The sequence below is a fragment of the Gobius niger genome (assembly GCF_951799975.1).
Source record: "Gobius niger genome assembly, chromosome: 20".
In the NCBI taxonomy this organism is placed as follows: domain Eukaryota; kingdom Metazoa; phylum Chordata; class Actinopteri; order Gobiiformes; family Gobiidae; genus Gobius; species Gobius niger.
In genome coordinates, this window is record NC_136871.1 from 8,708,679 (window position 1) to 8,729,579 (window position 20,901).

The window sequence follows — 20,901 nt, forward strand, 5'->3', positions numbered from 1 at the left end:
GAAATTGCACACAAGAGGCAAATCTGAACAGACTGAGCCAAGTGCAGCTCCAGCCCAGCCAGACTAATATATTTTTTTATCAAGAAGCCTCGACGAAAGATTTTATTTACACTGAATACACCTGCGAATTACATACAGTGGGGTGAAGACGTTTATCAAAATTTCAAGATGAAATGATCTCCTAAAGGCATGAGGTATTTCATTTACATTTTCAAAATAATATGATTGTAAAAGAGGCCAGAGCAAAAGTTTGGGCACCCTGCAGAATTAATGCCCCGTAGCCCCCAAATATGGCAAGTATCGCAGCTTTCAACGCTTTTCTAGGCATGTCTGATGGATTTTTCAGCCCTTCCTCCCTTACAGAAGTCTTCCAGAGCAGAGAGGTTTCTGGAGTGTCTGTGACGCACTGCTCTTTGGAGGCTCATCCACAGATCTTCAGTGATGTTTTAGGTCAGGACACTGTGAAGGCCACGGCAAAACCTTCAGACTCCACCTCTTCATGTAATCTACAGTATCTCTCTGCTCTGGAGGAGTTTTGTAAGGAAGAAAGAATAAAAATCATCAGTAGTAAACCCTGCTATACTCAAACGCCCCTCACTCCGCTCCACAATCTGCCCTGATGATGGATTCAATGAGAAACGGAAATCTCATTAGTCTTGTGTGCAACAAACGTTCATCAGCAGAAGAAATAAGACACTGTGTGAAGCAGAGTAAACAATTTGATACTTATGTTCATTTGTTTAACTGGAACATTCATGTACCGTATTTTTATAAGTCAAACTGTTTTCATAGCTTGGCTGAGGGTACGTCTTATACCTCGGAGTGACTCATATATCACATGCCGCTAGGGGGCACTGCAGGCTAATCGAGCAGCAGAAAGAACGTTTGGAGTGAGCGAGTGGAGGTTACTCTTACCGCAATGAAGAAAACAAACAAAGCTAATCACAGGCTAAAAGCTCGATAGCCACAGCTAGAGGAACGAGTTCGCAAATGAGAGCTTGAAAAACGTGCTGCCGGGAGAGGCTTGTCAACGGTGCAGTTACGTCTCCGGGGGAGGTGCGGAGCTTGGGTCTGCTTCTGCTGAAAAAGTTAGCTCGATGTTTCGAAGGTGGCGCATTTGTTGATGCACAGAGACGTTTTTTCCTCAGTCAAACAACGGCCTATTTTCACTGATTAGTCAATGCGTTGTTGTGGGACAGGCTCTCTGACAGCGCTCACTCACTCTCCGCCTACTTTGCCACATATAACACCAAAACGCAACAGTGCTGAAGTGAATGAGCAGGAGAGACCTATCGCCTTCCCCCGTCACTTGCTTCTCCGCTCGTGTCCCTGCTCGGCTGTCTGTCGCCCGGTGCTCGCTTCGCCTCCTGTGCGCCTGCTTGTCACCCGTGTCCCGGGCGCTCCTCTCATGTTTTCTCTGGGGCATCGGCCACACACTCAGTTAAACTCTCTTGTTATTGTCTCTAGCGGAGAATCAGGACAGTAGTTTAGCGAATAGGCGAGAGTAGAGCCGTTGTACGTGGCCTTTTTGTCTCAAAGAGGGGTTGAATCCACACAGTTTTCAAGAGCACAGGGACTTTCAGTAACTGTGGTTCTCTGAATGTGCACAGTCTAAAACGCATTGGGCTCCTCACAGGCTAATTCTCAGTGGTCAGACAGAAACAACCGTCAGGTGCAGGTTTAAGTTAGTTTTAAATCAGCGGTTCCCAAACTGTGGGTCAGGGACCAGAGGTGAGAGAATGGGACCATATGCCATTTACCATTTAAAAAGTGGCTTAGTGGTTCTCACACTGAGGGCCAGGGCCTGAATTGAGGTCATTTTCCCACTTCTGCCTTGCACTAATGCACCATTTTTGACCATAAATGGATCCTCTCTTTGTTGAATAACTATGGGATGCGTACTGTAGGGCCCCCGTGTGGATTTTTGCCTAAGGCCCCAGAAGGGTCGGCACCGGCTCTGGTGATGCAATGTGGGAACTCAACCATTCCGTACCCCGGCTAAAAGGAAAAATTGAGGGCAGCTTTTATATGATTTTGAAAAGGTAAATAAATGATGGATGTAAAACCTGATATTTTGGGGGTAGTGTTATGGGAATATCTCGTCTACGTCCTCATGCCTTTTGGAGATCATTTCATCTTCCCCCGCGCTTCATTAGTCACTAATAGAAATTCTGATGCTTCTGATCTGGGGCGCCTGAACTTTCACACCCCATTGTTTCAATCACAGGGATATGAACTGTTATGTCTGGCAGCAATTGAAATGTGTCGCTTGTTTTATGTGGCACACGAGATCACAGTGGAATATGTTTAATATTAAAAAAAAGGCTCACATTTTAGAGACAGAAATAGATGGAGTCCAGGTGAGCCGAAACATCCCCAGTGAAGGTCAGCTGTGGTTGGTGCGAGCCCCAGGGAAAACTGCCAACCTGCCATCTCCTATCACTCCTGTATCTCCGTAATGATAGGATACAACCACACAGAGATGGAGAGAGAGAGTGAGGGGTCTGGCAGCTCGTCAATGACACTCGTGACAAATGCCCTTCTGCTCGCCATCTTCCACTGACCTGAAGTGACCGGGTGTTTCGGGGACAATTTAATTTTGTTTGTTTTTTTCTCACCACTAAGACAACTTCAGATGATGGGATCGTCTGAGGCCGAGCTGGGCACATGACACTGCAGACAATAATGAAAGCGCAGTGACCACATTGTAAAAATCCCTCTTCTACAGCTGACTTGTTCTGAATGTCGAGTGGAAATCCCTCATTAATGCTCTTGGCTGCGTTTAACTTGATTTATTCCTCCTGATTTCCTGGCGGTCGTGGCCCAGATAAGCAGCACATGTGTCTTGGCTGAAGATGGACTAAAACTGTGTCGCCTGGTGAAAACATTAGAGTCCAAGCCGCGCTCACAGACATGAAGTGATAGTTTTAAGTCCGCGCTCGGGTTTTGGCGCTGGCCTCGTTAAAGACGGACTGTGGTGAAGTTGAAACGAGAAAACTCCGCCTTTGGGCTTAAGAATGTTTATGGTCTTGGTTCAAGCCTAGTAAACAAACAGCAAACAGATGCTTTTCTCAAACAGGGGGATTTTTAATTTTGAGTTTGTGATTTAAACTCATAACAATCTTAATGCATTTCTCACACCAAATATATAGAACCTGCAAGATCATTATTGACAAAAAAAAAGTTTATAATTATATGCACAGCGCATCTACAATATACTGATTAGAGTTGTTCATGAGACTAAACTATGACTCAAATGTCCAGATATTTTCGTCGACTAAAATAAGACTAAATAAAAATAAAAAGACTAAAATCAAAACTTCCAGTGACAGAGTTTGAAAGAGCCTCATGTCATTTACATTCACTGTCAAAGGAACAGGTCTGCGCTTCGTTCATGGAGAAGAAACATGAAGCAGAAGACCTTGATTAAATGTGATCATAATAAATATTATAAATGTAAACTTGAAATGTAAAGATTAAATTAATGTTAGATTTAGTTGACTAAATTTATATGCATTTTAATTGCCAGTCTCAAATTCAATTACATTTTTGTCAAAAGACTAAAACTAAATTGAAATTCACACACCCTGATGAAGGGTGTGAATTTCACCAAGACGCGTTGATTTGCTTTTTAATATTTCTGGTCCATTAATAAAGCCTTTTCTACTTTCGCAAAATATGAGTGCCTGGACCTGATCTTTCTCTGCACATCCCATGAGCACCATTTTTTTGCTGGACACCAGAAGCTCCCTGTTCTAATTTCTGTTAAATTAAAATATGTTGACAAAATGTACACTGCTTGTAGTGTACAAAGAATCCCATATGCAGTAGGGCCTTGAACACATCTTTTATTAGATTATTTTGTTGTTTAGTGGTGTGTGGGCCACAGCAATATGAAGCCTAGTCGTAAATTCAGACAAAAGACTAATTTCAGCATCACCTACCTCCAGCCAATGATCGCGTCTGTGAGGGTCACACCTCCACCTCAGCCTCAGTGCAGAGCCACACTTTCGCCCGCCCCACCGACCTGCATTTAAGCTCCAGTATTCATGACTCATCAGCTTCCCAACTGTGCTGCGACCCACCTCCACCCCTTCGCCGTCTCTTCTGTCTGTGGCTTCACCCTGCTACATCCAGAGTCTGCATGCATTGGGGTATGAATGAGAGAGTGAATGGGTGATTGGTTCCTTACTGTAAAGCGCTTTGGGCCTGATGACGGTAGAAAAGCGCTATATAAGTTGAGTCCATTTACCATTTACCATTTGTGTAATTAAAGGAGCTGAATGTACAAAGAAACAGTGTCACTGAAATTTCAAATTGCTGTTTTCTGGTGCAAACTTTCCTAATGCATTTACAACATCAAAATTGGTCACAGGGGCTGAGTTTAAACCAGGTTTCACAACTTTCAGAGAGGAAAACGGTCACCTTACTGTAAAAAAAAATGCCTTCTAGCCTGACATTTTATGATGTTCAAAAGGCTTTAAAACCAGTGTTTTTGGGGATAAATGTCTGCTTTTACCATATAATAAAGGACAAAACACATTTCATTCCAATACAGAAAATTAAAAAAATCAAAGATAGCTCCTTTAATACTCCTCAAAATGATGGAGGACCAGTTTTGGCCCCCGCGCCAGACGTTGCCTATCTCTGACATACCGTATCTAATCACTCTAAAATATCAGGATAAACTAAATGGCTAAAACTTAATTGCTGATTAGTAACACGCAGTTTTACTTGGCAGTTCCTGTTGTATCCGGCGGGAAGACATCCCTAACTCTACCCTACCCATCCATACTAACTATAATCCGTATGTCAATGTCTACTTCCGAGTCTACACCAAAATATTTATGTCAATGAATCTTTCTAATCTCTGCTTTTATCTGAGTCTAGCAGGTTAAATTGAATTTTACACATTTTGATGGGTAGCAAACATCTCAAACCTACAACGCACACCTATAGCTTTGTTCTCTTTTGTTCCTTCAATATCGTCTTCTTTTTATCTTCCAATAGGCCTTATTTGGCTCATATCAATATACAACTTGGTATTAGATGTATTCCAAACATTGCAAGAAGACTCATCATCCAGCCTGGGAATCAACAATTCATCTGAGCTTTATAATAACCACAAGCACCAACATACAGACTGCATATAATGCTCATGATAATTTTTGGACACACATTTGCTTACTGTGTTACATCTCTCCCTTTCCATAGTGAGCAGTGGATAATAGGAGCCCGCTCTCTGAATCTGTGGAGGACCATTAGTCACCCACGGCTTCAGGAAACAGCAGTAACAGTGTTCTGCAACTCTCTGCAAGTGCCACCAATAAGACTGATTAAGTGCACTTGGAAGCACAGAAAAGGCAGAATAGGAAGCGTTCATTTATTAACAGTGTGGTTGCTTCTCTCGCATTGTTCACTCTAATAGTGTTTCCCGATAATGAACTACGGCTGCTTCCTAAAGCCTCATTTTCTTCCCTGTATAACTAAATCAGCCAACATAGTAGAAATCTGTGGGAAACACTTCCAGGAACAAAATGCGATTTACATATCACGTGACCCCCAAATTTACCAAGCAAACAATGCAGAACCCCTCCGGTAAAAGATCGTTTTTACACCCTGGTGGATTTTTTGGCCGTTTCTCAAAGAATATGAATGAAAACACAAACACTTTTTTTTCACTCATGGTCAGTGATGTTGCGGAGCCATTTATTGTGAAAAAATAAATGTGTGAACTCATTTCAAATCACCATAACAAAATAAAATACCAAAGTGACCCTGTTGAAAAGGTTACATACCCCAGTTCCTAAAAGAGTGTCTTGCCCCTTCAGCATCAGTGACAGCTTGGGGTCTTTTGTGGTTTTCTTCTTGACAAAAAGCCTCCAGTTCGTTGGCCAACAACAACAAGGCCTGTGATGAAAAGTGCACCATACTGTGAAGTAGTAGTAGTAGTAGTAGTAGTTTATTCGGTCAGTTCATTCCTTTAAACGTAAAAACATTACCAATTCTTTGTGCACAACATGACCGAAAGGGTTTAGGCTGAAGTGAAAACGTATTACGCCTAACCCAGTTTCCTAGAGAGAAAAAACACAAACATTAATAGTGTCAAACAGAAGAGAAATAAGCTTGTATCTGGAGTTAGCAACATAAATTTCAATATTCCAACAAATATGTATACATACATTTGTTTTATGATAATTTAGTTGAAATTAAATCATGTCATCATTATTATTATTATTATTTTTATTTGTTTTCTTACTTTATTCATCTTAAGCTTATATAGTCTTGAATTTTAGCAGCTTTAAACAACTTTTTGAAAGCTTTGACTGTTTGGGACTGTTTTAACTGATCTTCCAGGGCGTTCCACAGATTAACAATTTACAGAAATACATCCACTCTTTTTATTCTTTTTAGCTTTTGCTTTTTGAAAATAGCAGTTCCTCGGAGGTTATACTGACTTTTCCTGTGTTCAAAAAGCTCCTGGATGGAAGAGGTGGTTCGCTGATGCCACTGGCTCCAGCAGAATAAAGTGAAGGTCCAACTCAGTCTCCTGAACCCAGGTCTGTGGTTGCTGTTCATCTGTACAGCCCAGGAATTTAGAGGAACTGAAGGCTTTTTGCCAAAAACAATGGGCCGCTTTACCAATAGACAATATACAGAACCTTCGTCACAACTGCCACAAAAGACTCCAAGCTGTCATTGATGCCAAAGGGGGCAATACACGGTATTAGGAACTGGGGTGTGTGTGAGTTCACTTTATTATGGACTCAAGGTCCAAAGAGACTGAGGGACACAATATAACAAACGACAATAAATAAAAAAGTAAAAATCCACCAGGGTGTGTAAACTTATTGGCACAACTGTTTTAGTAAACTGTCATCAGAATCAGAATTGGTTTTATTGCCTTTGTCAGTGAACATGTTCACAAACTAAGGATTTTTTCTTTGGAGCAATTCTGCCACATGAAAAATAAAACATATAACATACAACTTAGATAAACAATAATCTATAAAAACTTTAAGCATGAATGGATTCAAAATAAAATATGATAAAAAAAAACAACAACAATTTGACACAGAACAACAGCGTGAATGTATCTCCGTGACATTATTGACTCTAATCTATGATGCAGCTCAGTCTTCACTTAAAGAGCATGTTCCAATAAAGGCGGGAACCTCCGCCCCCGTGAGGTGGCCCCAAAGATAACACAAGAATATAGCAAGATATGATATGGTAAAAATATGATGGTCTTCTCAGAGTTGTCAAGGGGAAACTGTATTTTTAGGAACAACAAAAAGTTGTTTTTGACACGTGTAAATTCCCCATTGGTTTCCGTGTTATAGCAAAAGTGTTGCTCTCAGCCACTAGGGGGCGGTATAGCAGCAATGTCGGCACCCGCCAAGAGGAAGAAAGAGAAACGCTTTCCTCACCCCTTTTTCTAATACCATCCAGCAGCAAAACATTTAAAATTTTAATTGTTTTCTTTGCTGCATGATATAAGTGTATAAATGTAAGCTCATTTCAGTTTAAAAGTACATTAGTTTTAATATGTTTGATTTTTATATCTTGAAATCCTCTTGGGACTCCGGGGCCAGTGCCTCGCTACCTGATGTGTGGGTCCTGAGCCGCACTTTGGGAACCACTGATTTCTTTTTTTCAGATACAGTGGGGAAAAAAAGTATTGGGCCAAAATCCAATACAATGTCTATGTGAAACTGACCAAATACTTTTTTTCCCCACTGTAGTTTTTCATAGAGGTTTAAGGTTGTGCTATAAGCTGAACACAATGTTGTTGTACAATGACAAACAAAGCACTTACAATGCATGAGATTGTAGATCTAAAGACAGTGATGCAGACCAGACTCGCCTTCTCTTCACTCATGTGTCACAGGGAGCAGCGGTTTATCGAAGTCTGATAAATGTCATATTTGCTTCTACCATCTGCCTCGGTCGGGCAGTCATTTCTCATCACAGAGGCCTCCCCATGTGTCAGCTCAGCATTATGGGACTGTGCCTTTGTTACGGTCCAGGAAATGAGCTTTCCACGCACTCTGCAGCTGCGGATGTTCGACTTGAGAGTTCCTTATGAGCTGAATATTAACCTGCCGCTTTACACTGGGCCCTAATGCCGCCTTTGAAACGCAGGCTTCTGAGTTTAATGAACCAGGGTTGTGGGGCTCTGACTGTACAGAGGATATTTAGCTGTGGGTCGTTTGTAATCATGCTCCAATAAGCAGATCCGGTTTAGTCATATAGGGTTATTAAAGTCACAGGGAGCTTCAAGAGGAAAGCTGAAAAGGCTTCTTTGTAAAAGCACGAGAGATGTTTTACTAAGTGACCCACAAATGTTCAATAATTACGAAAACCTATCTTTAGAATTGGTTGAGTTGGCTTTTTTATGCAGATACTGTATATCAGGCAAAAAAAAAACATTTTTCATGCAGATTTTGGGCCAATGTGATCTGAAACTTTCACCGGGAAACGAAAAACAAAAACATAATCTTCACAATAACCATGCTCTTATTCAATGTTTTGCCATAGATTTATTTGGAAATTATTGTCAATATTTTATAGAGGAATATTTAGAGAGAACTTTATAGAGAATATTTAATCCCTGGCCTGATTTTTCCCACTAATAAATTGTTTTTAAAAGTAATATATCAACAAAATAAACCAATAAACATAAACTCAATGAATCATTCAAATCTTATTGTAGAAAATAATGGCAATTTTGGTCATTTCTGGGCAAGTTTTCTTTCATTTGATTTACATGAAATAAAGGAACATCTTTTTTTCTCACTTGCAGTGTCTCGACTTACAAACAATGACAAGCTGAAATTAAAATGAACATCGAGCCTTTGGGAAATCAACGCTATGCAAACATTGTCAAGGGCAGATACAACAAAAGGGGGCAACAAATGAAAAATGTAATAAATAAAACTGGCATCGAGGAGCAATTCTTCAAAACCCCATTTCATTTGGAGAGTGACCTTTACAAACGAAAGGGCAAACCAATTCCACCAATGCCGGTGCCGTATTGTTTCCCATTGTCGGCTGCGCTGTTTTTGTTTCACGAAGCCGGAGCGTGAGCAACAGCCAAACGCTCAGGTAAGGTGGAGGAAGTGCGAGCAATTATAGCGCCAAATGGTTTTCAGCAGGCAGGTTTATCGTGCACCGAGCAGATCATGAAGCGCGCTGTATGAAGACCCCCCCTTTTACAAAAGCAATGGAATTCATCAAGCTGTCCGATCCCGGCCTTATATGGGGCGTTCCTGCCTGAATACAGAGCAGCCCAGGCCAAGCTCTCCAATACGGGGAGTAGATTCATTACAGCCGCGAACAACCAAGTCAGCAGAAAAGAACCTCCCGGACGGTTCTCCAAGAAACCTACTCCACAACTACAGTCTCTCGTCTTTACCAGCAATTTATCTTCACAGCATTGGCCCTTACAACCTAAATGGAGAAAGAACACCCTCAGAGAAGCAAGCATCTCTGGACGGATACCACCACTGTGACTTCAAGGCACTACGGACTTAAAGGGATATTTCAGGATTTTTGACATAGGGCCTCATTTCCTATAGAGTGTTGTTGATTTCTGGAGATATTTTTTTCTTAAATTCATGCAGTCCTTATATTTGAAGAGCTTAGTGGCGCTAGGCTAGTGCAAGGCTAGTGCATTTCTATGGTATCAGTTCAGTTCAGTTTATTCGGTCAAAATTATGACAAAAGATTTACATTCAGTTAAGTATACTTCTTCATAACATAACATACAAAATGACCGAAAAGGTATAGGCTGAAGCTAATGCTTATTTTGCCCACCCTTGTTTTGTTTTTCTTAAACTTACAGCACGTGTTTTTGTTAAACTTTCTAACATAACATCAGACATTCAAAAGGATTTTATTGTATTATTATTGTTTTTTTTTCTTTGTTTTTTAAAGTAAGTTGACAGTCTTAAACAAACTAGTAAACAGAATTAAGGTATTTTTCAAGTATAATACTTTTATACATTCTCTTTAAGTGGAAGAGAGAGGGACATAATTTGAGATCCTCTGTACAGTCATTCCAGAGATCGACCCCTTTAATGGAAATACAAAATCTCATGGTGTTTGTTTCAAATGTTTTCTTTACGAACATCTCCACTCCTCTGAGCTCATACCGGCTCTGTCTGAGGGTGAACATATTTTGTAGTGCTTGTGACACAAGTTTATTTTTTACTTTGAACATCATTTTTATTGTATACAAATCTACTAAATCTTAGAATTTCAATGTTTGCAGGTTTATGAATAGGGAATGGGTTGGTTGGTTGTAGGTTGAGAATGTGATGAGTCTTATTGCCTTTTTTTGTATGGCATGATTAATGAGTTATGTATAATCAGCTAGCCAGCATTATAACGCTATAATGATATATATATAATAATGTTAACGCCATACTAACCATATAAATGTCTGTGTTAATAGAATCATGTTTGAAATATAACTGACCTTGTATCACATGAATTACCGCATTTTGAGGGACTGTTTTCTCGCAGATCACTCCGCCGCTGCGTAGCTATGAAGCTGATGCTGCTCAAATATAAGCTATTTTTAATGCAAAATAGTTAGAATGATTATATTAACACAGACATTTATATGATTAGTCTGGCGTTATAAGTGATTTGCCTCAGGTGCTCTGTGGAGCGGGTCAGACTGTTTTTAATGCAGGCTAGATGATACCATAGAAATGCACTAGCCTTGCACTAGCCTAGCGCCACTAAACTCTTCAAATATAAGAACTGCTTGAATTTAAGAAAAAAATATCTCCAGAAATCAACAACACTCTGGATAACTAGGAAATGAGGCCCTATGTCAAAAATCCTGAAATATCCCTTTAAAGGCACCGACATTTGTGGGAAAACAACTGTCCGTCTAATTACAAAGCATTTGAATCCGTTTCATGAACTCTTTTCTGTGACGACGGCCCTGAAAAGTTACCCTGTCAGTAGTGAAATCTCCAGGTAAACTCATCTCTGTGCAGAATTGGGATATAACAAATACGTTAGGAAAGCTAGGAATGAGTTTGGACGACAACTAACATATTCATTCAGTGGCTTCCTCTTTCATTGTTTGTCATAGAAAGAAGAATTTGAAGAAGAGAAGTACTGCTTTTATTATAGAGTAATAACACATTTCAAGAACTTTATTGGACGAGTCATCCTTTATTCTTGCACTTCTCACATGAGACTGTTTGTAGCTGCCCTTGTGCACTTTGAGTGAGAGAGATATGGATAAGATTATGTGTTTATGGCCCCTGCAACCCCCACCAAACACATCCATTCACACCAACAACATGTATTGAGTAGTTTGTCGAGCACAACATGTACTGTAAATAATGATTTGTGGTAGCGTCAAGTCATTGAATGAATCAATAATATTGTTATATGAATACAAAATGTATGCAACCTGCCACAAGTGAGGTAGATGTGAGCTCAATACCAAAATGTGCAGCTCAATACACCTACAACTTAAGACAAACCCCAAAAAATGTGCTAAATTCTCTGAGATCTAGCGAAAAAAGACTATGTAAAAAAAGAAAAGAAATCCTGGTACCATACAATGAGTGCGTACCTCAGGGGTCAGTTCATGGACCCATTTTATTCTGCACTGTACTCCTTACTTTTGCTAGAATGTTTTGTCAACCATTTTCACTTGAATGGTCTTCTCTGTAAGGAACTCATAGAACAAAATTTGCTCCATGAATAGGACTATTCATTATATCTTGAGACTAAAACCGGGACATTCCCCATCCTGATCTCTTTATGGAGAGAGGAACAAAAAAGCTTCAATGCTTTCTTTAATCTCACATGCCCAACTCTCAACGTTACTCCTAGTATGTTTAATTATCAGTCCCAATGGATCTTTTTCCCCCCGTTTGCAATAAATTACCATCTTAAGCCTCTCCTCACTAGCTATCATCATAAACCCTGTCCCTGTCGGTGATGCCTGATTTCATCATCGATCCATCGATCTCACCCTCACGCTCTTTCTCCCTCGCCGAACCATGCTTTTATAATCTCCCATATATTTCACTGCTGTTTCTAAATCCATGTGCTAAAGATGTTGCCTCCGCCTCATAAAGTTGAACTCATCTTGGGAAATGTCAATAGCTCATTAGCGGAGGCTTTTGTGTGGCCTTTTCCCCCATTACCTCACCGATCCCACATGTCTGTCCATTTGAGAGCAGGTCATAAGAGGGGTGATGAGAGCTGCTGCCGATGCCTCAATATCCATTTGGCTTTTGGAACCCGACACTGTGATGCAGTTACAGGTCAGCACTCTATGCACTTAATTAGATACTCTGACACATAGTAAGAATGTTTGGACTTTCTCACTAGTTTTGTACATTTTTCAACCTTTAAAAGTCAAGACTAACAAAGGAATGACAGTGAGCGGTTGTAGAGCTCGTTGATTGACCTTTTTAAAGGAGAAGGAGCCAAGAAAGGCAGTGCATGAGTGTAAGGAGAAACAGCATGAATGCAACAAAACATTTAATAAAAGTGTATTTCATATAATGTAAGTTCAGTTGCAACGATATTTATTGCAACACACAGATAGCAAGTCTATTCATACTTTGCCAAATTACAATATGTCTACTCCAACAGTACTGCAATGATGATTGATTTGGAGAAGATGCAACATTTGTGTCAACAATGTTATCTTGAAAATGTGTATTATTATTGTTTTTCTATCTCTCTTTTAAGAGTAGGGCTCAAAGTCATTCAGCAAACAAAGGGTTTGGGAAATGGGTTCTTCATGTTTGGAATAGTGAGGATGGCAGTGGGATTTGGCTTGAATCCTATAACATTCAGTTAAAAAATATCATTATCGTATTGTTATTTTTACCAAAAATATTTAAGATTTCAATAAAATATGAAAGTCTTAAAGCAATAGGAGAGACGGGGCTGCAAAGAGGGAGCTGAGAGTAACTGACTGGAGCTTGGGCCCATACACACGGGATGGTCCCATGAGAGCATTGTACACATTACTATTGATTTCTCTGTGCTCCCCTGTCAGCGCACACTGTGGGGCAAGACAAATCGTCCTACAATGTAAGCAACAAAGAACTAACATGCAGGCAATACTGGTGTAGGTACAGCTTAGCTGATGCCTCATTCTGGCAGGAAATGAATATGTGTCTGAAATATTGGGCAAGTGGAAGGTTTTTCTTTACCCTTTAAATTAAACACCTTTGTTATAAAAGTAGAGTTTACAGAGCTGCTCCTGAGTGAATGTTCCTTCCTTCCGTAAGGCAAAGTATTGCATTGCATTTCCGTGATAGCATGTTGTAAACAGAAATCAGTGTCCACAAAAAGCACCAGCACATGTTGTGCTGAAGCTGCACAGCATTGCTTAATTTAAAGCAGAAAGTGGTAATGTAGAAAAACTAGCAGCAGCCGTCCCAGCACAGCATTAGTATTATAGCCAGGAGCAGGCTACATTCTTCTGAAAAGATGGCTGAGTCTCGTTCTGTGTCAGGTCCAGCCGACTGACAGACAGTTTCATCCACTGAGTTGTCAGGAAGCTGAACTCTCCACTTCCCTCCTTCTATCTCGCTGAGTACATATAGATGTACCTGGTTTTACACTATTATCAGTATGTCTTTAAGCACCAAGGGTTTGAGAGTAAATCTGCATATGGTAGAATTATGGGTCCAATTAATAAAAATGCAATAATGTGACGTATGATACAGAAATAAGGTGAATATTGTGCAAATGACCTCATGATTTTCCCTCCATGACAGACAGGAAGTGGCTCTGGAGTAAATGTAACCTTGCACTCCAGACTGTCGATAGTCCCCTGACAGTGAGGCTCATGTTCACAGCGTGTGCTGAGACTGCATTAGACAGAGCCCAGTCTCCCACAAGAGCATTAATCTGTATATTGATCTGCAGAGAGGACAGGGAGAGGACCCACACAGAGAGCACCATCCAGCTGGAATACAGCACACTGCACAGAGACAAATGGGATCAAATATTTGAAAACTGGAACAAATAATAGATAGGCTTTGTCATGTCTGCACCATGGCCTTGACCTATAGTCGCTTTTCCATAGGAGCAGTTCGGGACGGGGTCTGGAGCGGCTGCCCAGCTAGACCGGTGTGGGGGAGGGAGCGCATTTGGTCAGGCATTTGAGAGTCAGCCATCAGCTCACACATTGTTCAACATTATCTGTTTCTTCACAATTTTTAGCCGGACACTATCATGACTTGTTTATCACAAAAAAATATAGTAAAGTTTGGCCATTTCTACACGTGCCTTTATGCCAGTCATTTACTGCCCAAGTTTTCAATTGACCGCTCGTTTTTAACCACAATGTGTGAAGCTAAAGAGCAGACACAACGCTGACAAAACACGTTTGATTTGCACAACAGTTTTCCTGTTCATTCTTTCTTAGAGCAAGAACAAGGCCTCTCTCCCTTCTTTACTTTTGGGATTCGCTGTCGCAGAGTAAACCAAACGAAATGCATTACTTCAAGTTTTGCACTTAAAATAAGAAGCATTTCTTGCATCAGCCTATGCTCCTTTTGGGCATTGTTTCTCTAATAACTGTTATCTGTTATTGCTCAAATACCTAAAGAAATAAAATAAAGATTTTGACTTGGAGCAGCTACATTCACAAATAATAAAATCTGCACGGGATAATAATGAAAAGCCCAACGATGATCAGGATGTGCATCTGAAAAGTGCAGACCAATAGTCTATTCCGAGGGATCAGACAGACATTCAAATTTAACCCAGGTTTTTGCAAGTAGACCTAGACCATCTTTTAAATCCATCCACCAATCCATTTTCTTCCACTTGTCTGTGGCCGGGTCACATTGCACCAGCCCCTATGGCTCCTCCTGCAGGTGGTGGGTCCACAGAAGGACGACCTCATGGTTCTAACCGGGTCTGTTGGTCTCTCATAAGGGGCTTCTGAACCGCTCTTTCTCTGACCCGTCACCTAGGACCTGTTTGCCCTGGGACGACTCTGCCCGACAACAGAGCTCCCAGGATCATTCAGGTGCTCAAACCCCTCCACCACGTTAAAGTGGCGTTTCCAGGAGGGGATCTTTTAAACCATATTGGATAAAATCTTGTTGGATTTTTTTTATAGGATTCCTTTAAGATCAAATCCTATTTTAAGATTTCGAATGATTAATAAGTTTACGGGTCATTCAGTTATTTTGACATAATCTACACTTTAATTCACTTTACTTGTAGTCCTACTATAGGCAGTTGTACTGTTCATAATTAGTCGTCTGGCGCCATCTAGTGGTAGGCCCCATGTTCAGATCAATTCTGATTCAGTCTCAGTCTATTTTATTGCATGTATTTCTCGAATAGTAAAGTTAAAAAGGCGCCATTTTAATTCTTCAGTTATTTCAGGAATATAAAATGAATTATGATTTGCTGCCTTGGACGGGAACTTTACATTCATGTTCTCATCAGAGCCTGGTGCCTGCAAATTGTATCGAGAACTGTCTCTGGTCATTAAAATAAAGTTTTATTGTTGTTTCTTGTCCACATTTGTTTCAGTAGCACTATTTTGCTTATTTGGGGTGATATCCTAAAGAATCTATGGATGGGTTTCAGTCATTCTTTTCAGTTGTTGGTGCCATTTTGAGGCCTTTGTTTCAAATTCCAAATTGCCATGGGTATAGTCTCCATATTTCATCACTTTGGACTCATGGATCGTCTATTTCTGAAGCAGAGACAGATCAGAATGAGGAAAACCTTGCCTTTAAAGTTTAAACTGACAAAATGCAGATGTTTTGACCTGGTTTTAGGGCTCATATTGTGTTACAGGCCTTTTACCATCCAAAAAAAACACAGCTCATTCCATCTCAGACATACATATATACAAACTGCAAAGTCAACAAATGTTCTTAAAACAAGTGTTTCCACATCAGTCCAATCGGCTTTGGATAAAAGTTTAATTCACAAAAATACATTGACCAATATAATGAAAATGTACTAAAATGTACTTTAATAATTCATAAAAGCTGGAACATCATTGACAGAAAAACACAAGAAGCATTATTAGAGTTGGTTTAGTATAATATATTTCAGCTTCAAGAGACATAGAAATCAATCCTTATTTTCCCCCATAGTTCTTCTATAAAAGACCCATTTTTTTTTTTTCTGAAGCACTGTTATGCAAAAATGGCATTAGAATATATTACGGGAGCTATGACATCCCAGTGACAGTATAAAATTAAGTCACATCAGAGAGATATCTGCAGAAAGAGTCCATGGAAAACAGGGCGAGAGAGAGAGAGAGAGAAAGAGAGAAATCATAAAAAATATTAATACATAATATAGACCTTGCTCTATCATCACTGACTCGACGGGCATGGACAGGAGGTGTATGGCTACGAAAAGAATCTGCACTTTTTCCACTGGAGTTCACTTGAAAAACATTTACACATGATGCACTTTGTCATGCTCGTTTCGAAGAATATTTATAATCGTCAACAACTCGAGAGGTTTCGACTTCCATGTTCTTTCAAAGACAATATTGATATCCAAAAAGGTGAAAAATACTCAAAGCCATGATCGAAGTTTGCCAGGGAAGAGACGTGGATGTTTGAGGTAGGATACGTGGCACTTGTGTGTGTGTGTGTGTGTGGGGGCAGGAGGAACATGAAACTACTACTTTACTTTTCCCCCTCACTATACGTTTTTAAGTTTTGTTGTAGACTTTTTCCTGCCATGGGCACCGTTTTGAGGACTTTTCACCGCTCAAAAAGGAGGAGCGCTTTGTTTGGAATTCCTAATTGCTTCGGTCTCCACGTTTAATCACCCAGGACGACACTGCTATTTAGGAGGAGGGCAATTCATTCTTCAAAATTGTTGTTTGGAAGATAAAAAGATGCGTCTCCAAAGTCAAGAAATGTGGGGGGAACATAGTGAAGAAATGTGGGGAAAATTGAGGGGGGAAAATGGCTGTGAAAAAAAATAATAAAAAAAAGTAAAGGAAATATTGTAAAAAAAAAAAAAAAGAAAAAAAAAAAGGGGGGGAAATATTGTAAAGAGAAGAGAGAGAAGAAAATAAAGAAACATTGCAACAAAAAAAGAAGAAAATATTGTAAAGAAAAAAAAAGTAAATATTGTAAAAAAAAAAAAAAAGGGGGGAAATATTGTTAAGAGAAGAGGGAGAAGAAAATAAAGCAATATTGCAAAAAAAAAGAAATATTGTGGGAAAAAAAGGAAACATTGTAAAAAGAAAAAACAAACAAAAAAAGAAATATTGTACAAAAAAAAGAAGAAAATATTGTAAAGAAAAAAAAAATGGTAAAAAAAATTGTAAAAAAGACTACTTTGAGAAAAAAAAAAAAAGGGGAAAGGAAGTACTGTAAAAAAAAAATAAAAAAAATTGAGGAAAAAAATATGGAGTGTCTTTTCTGCCCTGTTGAAGTCTGTTCTGGACAATTATCTTTTTGAGTGACAAAATCGATGTTAATTTCTGATGGTTTACAAAAATATCACTTCACCGTTATCGAGAAAGTCCCCAAAAATATCGAAAAATATTCATTTTGGCAATAAATCTCCAGCCCGACTGCTGTTACAATGTGCTCTGCTTTCTCAATGGGTCTCTATTCATGTACATTTAGGACCGTTGACAAAGGCAATAAATAATTTAAAATGTGTCGATAACAGGAAAAAATGCTGATTGAGATCCATGAAGGATAAAGCACCGTTTGCCACGAATAACCAAACTAAAGCTGATCTTATTCTCTAAAAGCACAGGACCAAGTATTACACACAAGTACCACATACAGCTCTACTCCAGACACCCCCAGATCTCACTTTCTGTTAAAAGTCAATAATAAAAATATGACGGGGCGGCTGTTTGGCCCCGGGGTGGGGGGGGGAGGCTCGTTGACACGTTTGACGGTTTAGGGGCAGGGGGGGGGGGGGGGTTTGCACATCAGATCGTTGAAGATGGATATGGGACAGTGTCCGTGAATGGTGCGCGCAGACACACGGGAGGACGTCCTGAAAAAAAGAGGCGAGAGGAGATCCCAGTCTGCTCTCTCTCCAACTGTCCGTCTTAAAATCTCTCCATCTCCGCTGTGGTTCGTCCTCGTCTGTGGCTGGAGCAGTTTTGGTCGACTGACTTATGGCTGATGGAGGGAGGGGCGGGGGCTGTTGGAAAGCTGGCACGTTCCAATCAGGGCAACAGTTCTTCATTACAGCATTTCTGGAAGACGGCCAGAGGAGGCGGCGTTAGTTAATGCGGGTTAATGACACAGACTGAACATACAGAAACATTTATGAATGAAACAAAACTCTGGATCTTGTTTTTCATGAGGAGACACACGGTTACTAAGAGTTCAAAAATATAAAAAATAAATGTCAATTAACCCATTTTTATTATTATTTATTATTAGTGAGGACCTCTCCATCCTTTCTCATGTTATAGTGTATTTTATAGTGTTTTTTGCCAGTTGAACTTTATTTTTTCTTGTTCTCGTCACTCTATTCTCACTTTTCTGTTGTGTTATTTTTGCTTTCCTGGCACAATTTTGTCACCATTTTGTTGCTTCTTTTGACACTATATTGTTGTGGGTTTTTTTCACTTTTTGTCATTGCTTTTCTGTCTTGTTTATCATCACTTTTTTATTTTACTTTGTTGCTTTTCCGGCACGTTTTTGTAGTTTTTTTGTTGCGTTTTCACCCTTGTTGACTTTTTCGATTTGGATAAAGCCAAACTCACCCACACCCTTCACCAGCCCGTGACCAAGCTCTCCACCTTTAAGGTAGTTGCCCCTAGACTCTGGAATGCCCTGCCAGAGTCCCTGAGGGTCCCCCAGAGTGTTGAGGCCTTTAAAAAAGGCCTAAAAACACAAAAACCCATTTATTTAAAAAGGCCTATTCTGACTAATTTGTTTGTTTGCTGCTTTGTTTTACTATGTGAATGTTTTTTGTTTTTATCTGATTTTATTCTTCTGTTGTAGCACTTTGAGGTTTCGTTGAAATGTAAAGTGCAATATAAATAAAATGTATTATTATTAAACTGGAGAAAATGTGCTTGGTTCAGGTGGAGGTTAAGGGGTTAAAATGAGGACTGGTGGACCTAAAATATAGCAGTATTTTCTTTTTATTGTCCTTATATCCACTGTTGTGTGTGGCACTGATTTTGAAAATACCCTTTAAAAACAATTTGTTTTCATTCATTTATTTCTGAAAAGGAGCCTGAGGGAACAGTTGCTGCTTGTGCTGATTCTAGAGAATTGTAAATGCTTTGCTGCCCCCTTGTGGCCATTTGCAACAACACAGTTCAATCTTCAAGACTAATCAAAAGAGCAACGTGAGTTTTTTATGAGTTACTGAGATTTCAGCCGCTGAAAGCTCCAATAGTGGAAAAATGGCAACTTTGACAACTAAACCTAATAAATCAAAGACTACAGACTTATCCCTGTGTGTGAGGCTACATCACAGTTAGTGCCGCTTCATCTGGATGGGCAGCATGACTGAGCGGGGGAGGTCCACGAGTGGCCCCACTTCACTGGCCGACATTTGGAGGCAGTGGGGCCTAACTCGGCTCACATACTCAAAAATGTGTTCATGAACATCCGTATTAGTGACATCACAAGCTCCTCTTCAAGTCAACAAGGTTTCATACAGGTGTTCACTCAGTGTCAACATGTTTCCCTGACATTATGACTGAGTGAAAATCAGTGAATAGCCTGTGCCTCACTATTAGAGATCGTTAAAGCTCTTTTAATGAACAGGAATGGTGGCAGTAGTATTATGTAGAGATGCTTTTTTGCTTCCGATACCGATGGTTTGACTATCTGCCGATATCCGAGATACTTTCATAAAAGTTGTTGCTGTGAGTAAAGTACCATCTCTCTCTAAAAGTTGGCTCTTTTAGAGAGAGGTCCTCATTGAGGACAATAAAGTTTATCCATCCATCCATCCATCCATCCATCCATTGTGAGATCTTTGCAAACAAGATCTATTAATAAACCAATGGAAAAAACATTAAAAAAAAAAATAATAACTGGACTTTTCTTTACTAAATATATGACTAGCTATTTAAATTTAGGATTGATCTGATCATTACAACTTGTGCATAACTAATATGCTAGTTATTCTTTAACAGAATTTCATAAACTAAAACACAAATACACTCCAGCAATGGTTGATTTTATTTTACTAGGCTACTTTAGGTATTTCTATCAGAGTTTCTGTCCCCTATTCAGTGGTAAAAGATACATTTGCGGAGACTAAAAACTAACTCGGCAGATTCTCCAGGTTCTGCTCTTCAGACATACTGCATGTCCATATTCACTTAGATTTAGTCGGTGAAAGTTGTATTTTTAAAGCGGTGAGAGTCAAAACTGGTATCCGTTAATTATTGGATATTTGTTTACCCGATACTGTGTTTTTTCCTGGTATCGGCTCTGATATCCAATAGGCTATATGCATAGTTTCCCCATGTGACGTCTTCCTGGACAGTCAGCCAGACGCTGGACTTCCTGTCAGCGATCGTTTACTTTCACAATTAGCAGGTTCCCACACAAATAAAGAGAGAGTTCAGGATCTGGTTAAGGACCACGAGTTACTGATGGAGTCACAGCAACGTATTACAAACATCATGTTCACTGTGAATCCAGCCCCAAAGGAAACGGCAGCGGTCGTAAGGGCGGAGCTTTTATCTTAGAGTTAAAGGCTAGTGTTGAAAAATTACAATATAACATGTAAACAAGTAAATATTATTTAAACTACTAACAGGATGATTCTTTTTTGCGCAGGCTCGTTCAAAACTTTGCGCTAGTTTTAATTTTAATTTTTTAATGGGAAGAGATAACGGACAGGAAGGACATCGTCTGGTTTACTGTCCAGGCGGAAATCACGTGGGGTCACTGTGCA

General features: G+C 39.7%; 2 protein-coding genes and 1 long non-coding RNA gene across 4 annotated transcripts in view; 2 read left to right on the forward strand and 1 right to left on the reverse strand.

Annotated features, from left to right (window-relative positions):
- LOC306980135 overlaps nt 1–20,901 on the forward strand; it is an 857,770-nt gene that overhangs the window by 384,418 nt on the left and 452,451 nt on the right. The gene's annotated exons all lie outside the window — the stretch shown is intronic.
- The window catches only part of inka2 (inka box actin regulator 2), a 373,123-nt gene that overhangs the window by 53,058 nt on the left and 299,164 nt on the right, over nt 1–20,901 (forward strand). The window lies entirely within an intron of this gene.
- LOC306980110 (ras-related protein Rap-1A-like) overlaps nt 17,442–20,901 on the reverse strand; it is a 35,709-nt gene continuing 32,249 nt past the window's right edge. Inside the window, exon 8 of the mRNA XM_079579350.1 lies at nt 17,442–18,223. The gene's annotated coding sequence lies outside the window, so the exon portion shown is untranslated. The remainder of the gene's footprint in view (nt 18,224–20,901) is intronic.